A 12,586-nucleotide genomic window follows, 5' to 3' on the forward strand; every position below is an offset into this window, starting at 1 on the left:
ACTATCAATTTTGTCTCTCCTTGGGCACATACCTCAGTGATGTCACTGAGAAGGATACTGCTCACACATGTCAAACACTGGCTGGTTGGTAGAATTCAGACTTACAACAGTAGGTATCTACATAGCACCATGACAAGTTCAAATCACCAGCTTAACTAAAGGTGGAAGGATGCTAAACATTTCTCATTGTTCGAATGTCTCCAGCATTAGTCTGATTAGTCACTGTTTTAATTCTCATTCTGGACTGTTCTGTTGTGATGGGCAGAAATCTGTGGCCCCAGACAGCAGCGGCATGGTGCACTGCAGAAGGACCTGCTCTGTGCCATCATCTATATACACGGCTCGGCTTTCAGACCCCACAATGGAAACCGCTCACAGAAAACAGCTTGGGTAGATAAAATTTTCTAGTAAATTAAGTTCAGGATAAAACACATTCTGGAACCCATAGTGGAAACACCTTTAGAGACATTTTAAAGATGTGTTCATACAAAAATCAGCCATGTGAGGAGAATACTTCTTGTTACCAATCTGGATTCTATTCAGCATATTGCTGTATGTATATCTTTATAAGGATACAATTCTAGTGATTGATGAGCAGATTTAACTTTTTATTTTAAAATTAGACATAAGTGTTTGCTTCTAAATATCCAGAAAAACAGAAAAGGAAAAAATCAAATTGTAGAAAAGTTGCATAATGACTGGGTTGTGTTATTAATTAGATGGTATGTGTCACACAGTCTTGTGGTTGTAAAAGCACACACTAACAAAAGTATTTACAGTGCTGCACTTTTTCAACATTTAGTTATGTTCCAGCTTTATTCCAAATGGTATCAAATTAATCTCTTTCCTTAAATTCTACACAAAATAACCCATCATGACAATCTGAAAAGGATTGTTGAAAATTTCTAAATCACATTTTATGTAAGAATCCACAGCCTTTGCTTAATACTTTCTTGATCTAACTCTGCAGCAATTACAGCCTCCAAGTATTTTTGAGTATGATGCCACAAGCTCAGCACAACTGTCTTTAGGCAGTTTTTCTTGTTCACGGTACATCTCAAGCTCCATCAGGTTGGATGGGTGACGCCTGTGTAGCCATTTTCACATCTTTCCAAAGATATTCAATCGGATTGAAGTCTGGGCTCTGGCTTGGGCACTCCAGGGATTTTACATAATGGTTCCAAAGCCACTCCTTAGATCTTGGCTGTGTGCTTTGGGTTGTTGTCCTGCTGAAAAATGAACCGTCGCTCCAGTCTGAGGTCAAAAACGCTCTGGAGCACGTTTTCACCCAAGATGTCTCTGTACATTGCTGCATTCATCTTTGCCTCTATCCTGACGAGTCTGCCGGTTCCAGTTGCTGAGAAATATCCCCATGGTATGATGCTGCCACCACCATGCTTCACTGTAGGGATGGTATTGGCCTGGTGATGAGCAGTGCCACGTTTCCTTCAAACATGACACTCGGCATCCACACCAAAGAGTGTCTCATCAGACCAGAGAATTTTGTTCCTCAAGGTCTGAGAGTCCTTCAGGTGCTTCTTTGTAAACTCCAGACTGGCTGCCATGTGCATTTTATGAAGAATTGGCTTTCATCTGGTTATGCTACCATAGAGGCCTGATTGATGGGTTGCTGCAGAGATAGTTGTCCTTCTGGAAGGTTCTCCTCTCCACAGAGGAACGCTAGAGCTCTAAAAGAATGACCATAGAGTTCTTGGTCACCTCCCTGACTGAGACGCTTCTCCCCCAGTTACTCGGTTTAGATTGTAGGCCAGCTTTAGAAAGAGTCCTGGTGGCTCCAAACTTCTTCCTTTTATGAATGATGGAGGCTACTGTCTCCTTCCCCAGATTTGTGCCTCAAGACAATCCTGTCTTGGACATCTACAGAAAATTATTTTAACTTCATGTTTGGGGTTTGTGCTCTGACATGCACCGTCAACGTTGGGACTTTATATAACAGGAGTGTGCATTTCATATTCATGTCCATTTACTAAATTTACCACAGGTGGACTCCATTTAAGCTGTAGAAAAATCAGTGGAAACAGTATTCACCTCAGCTCAATTTTGAGCTTCATAGCAAAGGCTGTGAATACTTACGTAAATGTGATTTCGTAGCTTTCTATTTTTAATAAATTTGCAACAATCTCCAAAAAAACTTCTTTTACATTGTCAAAATGGGGTACTGAAGATAGAATTTTGAGTAAAGAGATTAATTTGGTGCTATCTGGAATAAGGCTGTAACCTAACCAAAGTGTCAAAAGTGCAGCTCTGTGAAAACTTTCGAGATGTACTGTATCATATGAGGATTACCAATTAAAGGTTTTTGGCAAAGTTGAGATTCTTAAGTCAGGAGAAATGCTTTCTGAGAGGCAGCAGATGGGATACTTAACCCTCCCTCAGTCCTGGAGGGATCGCACGGACCCCTTGTGCGCTACTCAAGTTTTCCCGTCTCTTTCGTGGTTTCCCCACACGCTGGGCTGCAGGGAGCCCTCCACATCACATTTCCGACCACTGCCCTAGATGTTTGGTCCTGTGGGGATCAGAGCAACCCTGCGTGCAGTTCTTTCTGGCACCCTCCGTGAGTGACCTCTGCCTCGCTCGGTACTAGTGCTTAGCCAGGACTGTGGGAGGGTAGGAAATAAAAAGCACTCTGAGGCAAACCCAGCCAAATTAGAATTCCTCACAGTGGTGAATTAACTTGGGACAAAAACTGTAATTTAAAAAGCAAAATTTTTGGCAGCATAACAGTGTTTTACTAGTAAGGTTTTGACTGCACTGCAGTAATGTAACTTGGAACCTTTATGTCAGGCAAATTCTGTATGTCCGTCAGTTGGTTTGCTCTTATCTAAATGGTAAATGGACTGAATTTATATAGCACCTTTCCAGTCATACAGACCGCTCAAAGCGCTTTACACTAGAGCCACATTCACCCAATCGCACTCACTAACGCTCACACATTCATACACCGATACACAGATCGGTAGGCAACTTGAGGTTAAGTGCCTTGCCCAGGGCACTTAATCGACATACAGCAGGAGGAAGCTGGAATCAAACCCACAACCTTCCGATTGCAAGACGACTACTCTTCCTACTGAGGTTCCCACAGTCGCCTCCCTACTTGCCCTAAAAGCCAAAAAGTATTTTGGCTTGGACAGAAAGTCGAAATACTGATATCCAATTATGTGACTGCTACAGTCAAATGCTCTCTTGCTTGTTTGGCTCAGACAATTGAAAAAAATAAAACAATCGTCTTGCTACAGCTAATCATTGGTAAACATGCAAAATCCATAGATGTCAGTAGATGGTTAGTAATAAGGACCCAAAAGTAAAAAGCATAATAAAGCAACCCATTTTTCTAGCAGAAAAATATTTTGCTCATAACACCCATTATCACCTTGTTGGACGGCTCACTACTGCCGTCACCATGGACTGAACTGTGGTGAGCCTATCTCTAAGCTTTGGGTTGTCCTCTGCCTTCAAACCAAGCTTCAATTCAAGCAATTATGTAAAGAGAAATGTTTCCAATGGAGAGACTGTTTGTGGTGGGAGAGAAGAAGTCCATTCTTCTCAACTATTGATTTCAATAAAACGTACAGCAAACGTTCCTGCAGGCTGCAAAGAGACATTCTTGCTTTTAGGGAAAGCAAGAATGCTCACTCTGTCAACTTGTTCTGTGATGAGAATTAAACAGTTACACATCCACATGACATCACTTTTAAGAAAGGGGTTTCTATCATGCCATCATGCATAAATTAATTGCACATCTGTTTTAGAGTGTTGCTCTTCTTGTTTTAGAAAAGTATGCATTAAAACTTCATATCTGCTTTGCAAAGCAATGGAAAGATGGACGGTATTTGTGTCTGTGTTTTATACATTAAGGATTCAGACCTAGAGTTTTCTGGGTCTAAAGTAGGCCTATAATATGAAGTATTTCCTGCCACTTTCTGCATAAGTGTGTCTTGCTTTCTTGATCCTTTTTGTAGGCACAGCCCTTGCCATGTACACATGGCAATGTAGCCAGTTAGTACCTCAGCATACTCATTGATAAATGTACATGGTTCCCCTGGGAAGCTTGCTGACTTGAAAATCCTTCATTGAGCATGCCTGAAACAGTCTTGCAGTTCTGAGGTCACTTCCTCCCTGATCTGTTACAGCACGGGGTCTATACTTTATGTTAACATAACAGATAAGTGATGAGATTGGCCCATATAGGGCCCATATCCTCCCTTTTCTTAAGGTTTTTGAATGTTTCTAGTAGCTGTTTATTTTGGGTGGGGGTTTGAACATAATTAGTGCTGTTTGTTGTTCAATTATATCTGTGAATTTTAATCATTTTGATTGTATAAATAGTGGGTAAGTCTGTTCTAGGTACCCAGCCTTGGTAATTATTCTTATTGCTCTTTTTTGAAGAATGATTCATGACTCTTGCAGTTTTGTAATTGTTTCCCCAATTAAATGCTTTCTGATAGTTTAGTTTGAACATAATTGATGTGATGTTTCCAGTTTAGTTTGTCATCAATGATAAAATCCAGAAGTTTGTTTTCATGTACCCTATAATGTACCCTATTCATCTCATTTATCTGTATTTTGAGCTTCATGTTTGGACTACACTTTCTACATAACATTTCTTTTCTGCTCAGATTTAAAGACAATTTATTACCATCAAACCATGATTTTAATATATTCAAATCTACAATTACATTATTTACAACACATAAAATGTTTGTTCATCGGCAAATAATACAAACTTCATTATTTTAGGTGTATGTCATTTGCATTAACACTACCGGTCAAACGATTTAGAACGTGAGAATCTACAATTTAAAAAGACATGAAAATAAAGAAACCCATTAAGTGAGAAAGGTCTTCTATAACTTTTGACTGTAGTGTATTATCAAGAACTCAGGACCCAGTACTGACCCTTGCTTATCTCCATTTTTGTATTATTGGATAACAATGTAGCTAAATTGGGGCCATAAAGTTTGTTTGAAAAAAAAAACTTTGTGTGAAAAAAAGAATTCAAATATTCGAAACTGAAAACATGAGCTCATAACAAATTTTGTGAAGTTTTTTTTTTTTTTACACTTTCGGATTTTTTTTTCAGTTTAGCAGGTAAACTGACAGACTGCAGTGGGAGTATCCGATCACGCATAGCTCTATTTAACATTGTCTTCTCTTCTTTTGGTTCTTCTGAGTTTTAGGGTGTGTGTGATTTCTGTAAACAAAGCATAATAATACAAATGATTACAAATTAACCATTACTCGTCGTCTTCCGCTTATCCGGGACGGGGTCGCGGGGGCAGCAGAGACCCAGATGTCCCTCTCCCTAGACACCTCCTCCAGCTCCTCCGGGGGGAGCCCAAGGCGTTCCCCGGCCAGCCGAGAGACATAGTCCCTCCAGCGTGTCCTGGGCCGTCCCCTGGGCCTCCTCCCGATGGGATGTGTCTGGAACACCTCCCAAGGAAGGCGTCCAGGGGGCATCCGGTATAGATGCCCGAACCACCTCAACTGGCTCCTCTCGATGTGGAGGAGCAGCTGCTCTACTCGCAGCCCCTCCCTGATGGCTGAGCTCCTCACCCTATCTCTAAGGGAGTGCCCGGCCACCCTACGGAGGAAGCTCATTTCAGCCTCTTGTATCCGGGATCTCGTTTATTCGGTCATGACTCAAAGTTCATGGCCATAGGTGAGGGTAGGAACGTAGACCGACCGGTAAATCGAGAGCTTCGCTTTTCAGCTCAGCTCTCTCTTCACCACAACAGACCGGCACAGCGTCCCCATTACTGTGGCAGCCGCACTGATCTGTCTGTCTATCTCCCGCTCCATTCTTCCCTCACTCGTGAACAAGACCCCCAGATACTTAAACTCCTCCACTTGAGGCAGGAACTCCCCTCCAACCTGAAGAGGACAAGCCTCCCTTTTCCGGTCGAGAACCATGGCCTTGGACTTGGAGGAGCTGATCCTCATCCCAGCCGCTTCACACCCGGCTGTGAAACGCCCTAGCGCATGCTGTAGGTCTTGGCTAGAGGGGGCCAGCAGGACCACGTCATCTGCAAAACGAAGAGACGAAATCCTCTGGTCCCCAAACCAGACCCCCTCCGGCCCTTGGCTGCGCCTAGAAATCGGTGACAAAGGGCAGCCCTGCCGGAGTCCAACATGTACCGGGAACAGGTCCAACTTGGTGCCGGCAATGCGGACCAAACTCCTGCTCCGCTCGTACAGGGACCGGATGGCCCCTAGTAAAGGTCCCCCGATTCCATACTCCTGGAGCACCCCCCACAGGGCATCACAAGGGACACAGTCGAATGCTTTCTCCAGGTCCACAAAACACAAGTAAACCGGTTGGGCAAACTCCCATGAACCCTCGAGCTGGTCCAGTGTTCCACGGCCGGGACGAAAACCACACTGCTCCTCCTGAAGCCGAGGTTCGACTATCGGCCAGACTCTCCTCTCCACTACCCTGGCGTAGGCCTTACCAGGGAGGCTGAGGAGTGTGATCCCCCTGTATTTAGAACACACCCTCCGGTCACCCTTCTTATGAAGGGGGACCACCACCCCAGTCTGCCAGTCCAGAGGCACTGTCACGCAATGTTGAAGAGGCGTGTCAACCATGACAGCCAACAACATCCAGAGATTTGAGGTACTCAGGGCGGATCTCATCCACCCCCAAAGCCCTGCCACCGCGGAGCTTTTTAACCACCTTGGTGACTTCATCCTGGGTGATAAAAGAGTCCAACCCCAAGTCCCCAGCCGCTGTTTCCACCAGGGAATGCGTGATGGCAGGATTGAGGAGATCCTCGAAATACTCCTTCCACTGCCCAATAATGTCCCCAGTTGAGGTCAGCAGTCTCCCACCCCACTGTAAACAGTGTTGGCGAAGCACTGCTTCCCCCTCCTGAGGCAGCGGACGGTGTGCCTGAATCTCTTCGAGGCCTCTGCCACAGCACGCTTGGCCTCACGGTACCCGTCAGCCGCCTCAGGAGTCCTACAAGCCAACCACAGCCGATAGGACTCCTTCTTCAGCTTGACAGCATAAACATTGTTGGCGAAGCACTGCTTCCCCCTCCTGAGGCGCCGGACGGTTTGCCAGAATCGCTTTGAGGCCAACCGGTAGTCCTTCTCCATGGCCTCACCGAACTCCTCCAAGGCCCGAGTTTTTGCCTCTGCCACAGCCCGGCCGCAGCAGGCTTGGCCTCACGGTACCCGTCAGCCGCCTCAGGAGTCCCACAAGCCAACCACAGCCAATAGGACTCCTTCTTCAGCTTGACAGCGTGCGTCCCTTACTGCCGGTGTCCACCACCGGGTTCGGGGATTGCCGCGACAGGCACCGCAGACCTTACGGCTGCAGCTACGGCCAGCAGCATCGACAATAGATGCGGAGAACATGGTCCACTCGGACTCTATGTCTCCAACATCCCCCGGAATTACAAATTAAACCGCATCATAAACATCCAAGCTGTGCTAAGCTGTACTTAAATACAATGTATATCTAAATATGCTGGCACATTGCTTCAGACTGGTTATGTAAACTCACTTAAATTAACACACCGCATACAACTATGCAATGAAGGCCTAGACCCCCGTCCCCATCCAGGTTGGAGGCCATGTACAAAAGAGGTATCTACCTGGTTCAAATGAGCCCACCAACCAGAGCCGTCCCAGCATGAAACAGTCCCGACCCCCTGACGAATTCCAATCTCAACCCCATGAGCCCCCCATCCCCCATGAACCCCAACAGGAATCTCCCCACAGGGCCACCCCCAACCAGGACATAGATATTTTACAAATGCCCCTGAACCCAGACACCACGAATCCCCTCACCACAAGGACAGACCCCACACATGAGCTCCACCCCCAAAAAGCAGATGAAGACACACCCACTCAGCGCAAGCTCCACACACGGCCCCACTCCAAACACCTCTGCCGCATCCTGCCACCCACCACACTGTGTGCCACGATGGCAAGGCAAGGGTCCCGTGCAACGTCACCCCAGCCTCCGCCCACATGAGCAACAGAGCAGACACCACCGAGTCCCCGGCCAGCGGCATGCGCCTGCAACCACATAAACACATCACTGCCACTGCCTAATTGGTTGATGTAAGAGGTGAAAGGTTGCCTTGTTGCATGCTTAGAAAATAGCCATTATGCAGTCATACTTGAATGAATTTGCTCATTAAGATGTAGAGTTAATAAATAATACAATATAAAAACATTCATTCGTGTCTTAACTCCTTGTATGCTACCCTCCTGCTTTTTGTTTATTTATACCCATGCCCATACCCGTGAAACAATACCATTTAATTTTCTACCCATAGCTGAATGTTTTCTGCCAGTGCAGGACTCTGCACCAACCCCACACCTCAACCCCAGAGGAGGCCCAGCATGTCAACCACACACACTCACGCACGGCATATCCCGCCGCACCAAGCAGGCCGGCCGGCCAGCCCCTCCGCAGAAGCGAAGCCACATTCCAATCAATGCTGTACACTCCCTCTTGATGCCATTGAGCATGCCCACCCCAGAGGCCCTACAGGTGCATGTCAGGAAAACGTTATAAGTGAGAGTGTCTAAGTTGTACAATAAAATTCGGGCCCAGGCTGCCATGGGACTGCGTAGATGGAAAACCCTTGCGACCCTACAATGACGCACCCCAAGGCCCTACACTAGTGGTATTGTGATGGAGCGGGCGGAGGCAGGTGTCCGGGGATGGGGAGGGAAGGACTGAGGGGGCAAAGTGCTTTCCCAGTGAGCCAGCTCTCCGGCTGACCCCAATAGGCACCTCCGTTTGCAGAGTTCCAACAAAGGAGGGAGGCACAGGCGCATCCACCGGGCCTAAGGCTAGGGACAGGCACCGGGCCCTGAGAACCAACCGAAAACCGGGACCAACCACCCCAGCCTCCCCCCATAACTGACCAAACTCTCAAACCCCGTTTCCCTGCCCCGACATTCAGTCCTCCGCCCGAAGAGGCTACCATCCTCCAACGAAGAGGAGCCAGCCGGAAGGGCGCAGCGACAACCATAAGTGCAGCTCCACTCCAAAAAAAACCCAAACAAATCAGCCGACCCAGCGCAACATGAATACACCACACAATGGAGTGAACACGACCAACATGCCCAACCACCCACAGGGCAGAGCCAACAGAGCACCCAGTACCCGATGCTGCCCAGCCCGGCACCGGACCGCAGCCACCACCAGGCCAGCGGGGCAACAAAACACAACCCATACCAACACCGAGGCTGCCAATAAGCCACACCCGACCCAAAACAGCAGGCCCACCCAAATGCGAGCCCCAAGCCAGCATAGGCACATGCACCTCTCCATAGACAAACAAACCACCAGCGGAAGTCAAGCAGACCCCACAACGCACCACCCCGCCCACCACCGTGCCCAAGGGAAAGACACCAGCCCAGCAAGCCGAAGAGCATCACAGAAAGGCAACAGCCCACACAGCAAAGAGTCAGCAAGGAACCAGAATCCAAACCAGAAGCACCCAGATCCAAATGATGCCTATTCACACCCAAGCTAATCCCCCACCCAAACATTCGAACAACTCCCATAACACATAAGACAGTACTCACCCAGGTTGGCTTTGCCCCACCCCCTCCCACAGACCCTCCGCCCTGCCAGCAGAATGCATTCCTTGAAGGAGAGAGCACCTGCAATGAGATGGTACCTGCCCACCAGTTTAGGAGGCCCCTAAGCCCACCAATGCACCGAAGGTCCCCGGGCCAGGGCTGGGTGCCAGTGCAGGCACCAGCTCAAAACCCCGGTGACATACCCGCCCAAACCCAAGCCCCCCAGGCACAGCCAGGACCCCAACCTGGGGGCGACACGCCCCAGGAACCCCAAGCCCCTAGGAACACCCCAGACCCCGCCAGGAGCAGCACGGCCACCAGGCCAGACACCTACGTCCGCCGGCACAGGCCCCCCAAAAGCATCGCCTGCAGCCCCCAGATGTCATCCCTGAGAGCCACCAAAGCCACTTCGGTGGGGGCCACAGCCCCCGGCGGCAGATCCCCCAACGAGCCCAATGTTGAGACACCCCAAATGCCCCAAATCCAGACACCTCCCTTAAGCAGGACTTAAGCAGGGACAGAGCAGACTGTACTTCTTGAGGAAGCTTAGGTCATCTGACACCGGGTACCCATCACAGCATAATAAGGTAAGCAGAAACCTGTTTTAATCGAACTTCTGCGTTTGACATTTTCAATAGGACTAAATTAAATGGTGTCTGATGTCCAAGTAAGTGGAAAACTCTGCAAAATTTAGTACTTAATGATGTTTAAAGAAAGGATGAAGAGTAACTGATATACTGTTAAGGGATAAAGAAATGACTTTTGTCTGAGTTTGGCAACTCCACATGTTTTTTGACGAAAAAGCGTGATTTTTGCTGGGTTAAAGGCCCGGAGTTTGGGCAACTCCGAATCCTGAAAGTGGTTTTAAATAGGGTTTGAGTCCCTGAGAGTTTTATGTTTAAAGGAGTCAGAAGCTAAGATCGGGCAAAACACAGAGGTTTGAATGCTGTGTTTCAGTCGAGTTTTGTCTCGCTAAAACCAGATTACAGATGTCATAGTACATAAAACACATAGTGTAAAATCCCGTGAAGCTATACGTTGTTGTGAACAGGGAAGGTGAACCTGTAAGACCAACAACAGTAAGGGGTGAGTGTGAGTTATAAATAACATTTGTAGCAAGACCAGTTCACTGAAAATTATGAGCTGAAATAGGATACTTCAGCAAGAATAATCAGACTTGGAGGACATCTAGTGGACTTCAGAGAAAAGTGAGAGTGAGTGAGAGCGTGAACGGAGAGAAAACGCTGCAGGCGGCAGATCTCTCATAGCGGTTGAGTGGATGCAATTATTCTGTTTGGGACACCTAGCGTTGTTAACAAAGGACAGATAATTGATTGCTGTTGACGGAATGTTTTATATAGTAAATTACATTGTGGTGTCTTGAGAACTGATTAGAACATTCTCAAAGGGGCTGGAAACTCGGGACACAGCCTACCATATCTTCCGGCTGGCCACAATACATAAAAGTGTAAAACATGGACGGACAGTTTGATAGGGAGACTGATGATTCAGGATGGGGTGCAGAGGCACCGGTTTGGAAAACCTTTAAGGAACAGGTGCATGTTGTAAGACAGTTGGTACAGCAGACTCAGGAGGAAAAACAGGCTGAAAAGTTGATTAAGAAAATTAACCAGAAAATACAAGAGGAACTGGAGAGAGATTGTACAGATGAAAAGAGCAGAAAGAGTGTTGGCAGATGGTTTTGGCTGAATATGAAGAAAGCTAAAAAAGAAAAGGAGTTGGCAGAAGAGAAAAGCAAAGACAGTGGACGGTTTAAAGGCAAGTTCAAAGAGACAAGGGACAAGGCAGCAAAAAATGAGACTTTCTGGTCTCAGATGGTGTTGATATGGCAGGGAGGAAAATACAGGTCCTTCTCAAAATATTAGCATATTGTGATAAAGTTCATTATTTTCCATAATGTCATGATGAAAATTCAACATTCATATATTTTAGATTCATTGCACACTAACTGAAATATTTCAGGTCTTTTATTGTCTTAATACGGATGATTTTGGCATACAGCTCATGAAAACCCAAAATTCCTATCTCACAAAATTAGCATATCATTAAAAGGGTCTCTAAACGAGCTATGAACCTAATCATCTGAATCAAAGAGTTAACTCTAAACACCTGCAAAAGATTCCTGAGGCCTTTAAAACTCCCAGCCTGGTTCATCACTCAAAACCCCAATCATGGGTAAGACAGCCGACCTGACTGCTGTCCAGAAGGCCACTATTGACACACTCAAGCAAGAGGGTAAGACACAGAAAGACATTTCTGAACGAATAGGCTGTTCCCAGAGTGCTGTATCAAGGCACCTCAGTGGGAAGTCTGTGGGAAGGAAAAAGTGTGGCAGAAAACGCTGCACAACGAGAAGAGGTGACCGGACCCTGAGGAAGATTGTGGAGAAGGGCCGATTCCAGACCTTGGGGGACCTGCGGAAGCAGTGGACTGAGTCTGGAGTAGAAACATCCAGAGCCACCGTGCACAGGTGTGTGCAGGAAATGGGCTACAGGTGCCGCATTCCCCAGGTCAAGCCACTTTTGAACCAGAAACAGCGGCAGAAGCGCCCGACCCGGGCTACAGAGAAGCAGCACTGGACTGTTGCTCAGTGGTCCAAAGTACTTTTTTCGGATGAAAGCAAATTCTGCACATCATTCGGAAATCAAGGTGCCAGAGTCTGGAGGAAGACTGGGGAGAAGGAAATGCCAAAATGTCAGAGGTCCAGTGTCAAGTACCCACAGTCAGTGATGGTCTGGGGTGCCGTGTCAGCTGCTGGTGTTGGTCCACTGTGTTTTATCAAGGGCAGGGTCAATGCAGCTAGCTATCAGGAGATTTTGGAGCACTTCATGCTTCCATCTGCTGAAAAGCTTTATGGAGATGAAGATTTCATTTTTCAGCACGACCTGGCACCTGCTCACAGTGCCAAAACCACTGGTAAATGGTTTACTGACCATGGTATCACTGTGCTCAATTGGCCTGCCAACTCTCCTGACCTGAACCCCATAGAGAATCT

This window comes from Girardinichthys multiradiatus, chromosome 6 (genome assembly GCF_021462225.1).
Source record: "Girardinichthys multiradiatus isolate DD_20200921_A chromosome 6, DD_fGirMul_XY1, whole genome shotgun sequence".
NCBI classification, from domain to species: domain Eukaryota; kingdom Metazoa; phylum Chordata; class Actinopteri; order Cyprinodontiformes; family Goodeidae; genus Girardinichthys; species Girardinichthys multiradiatus.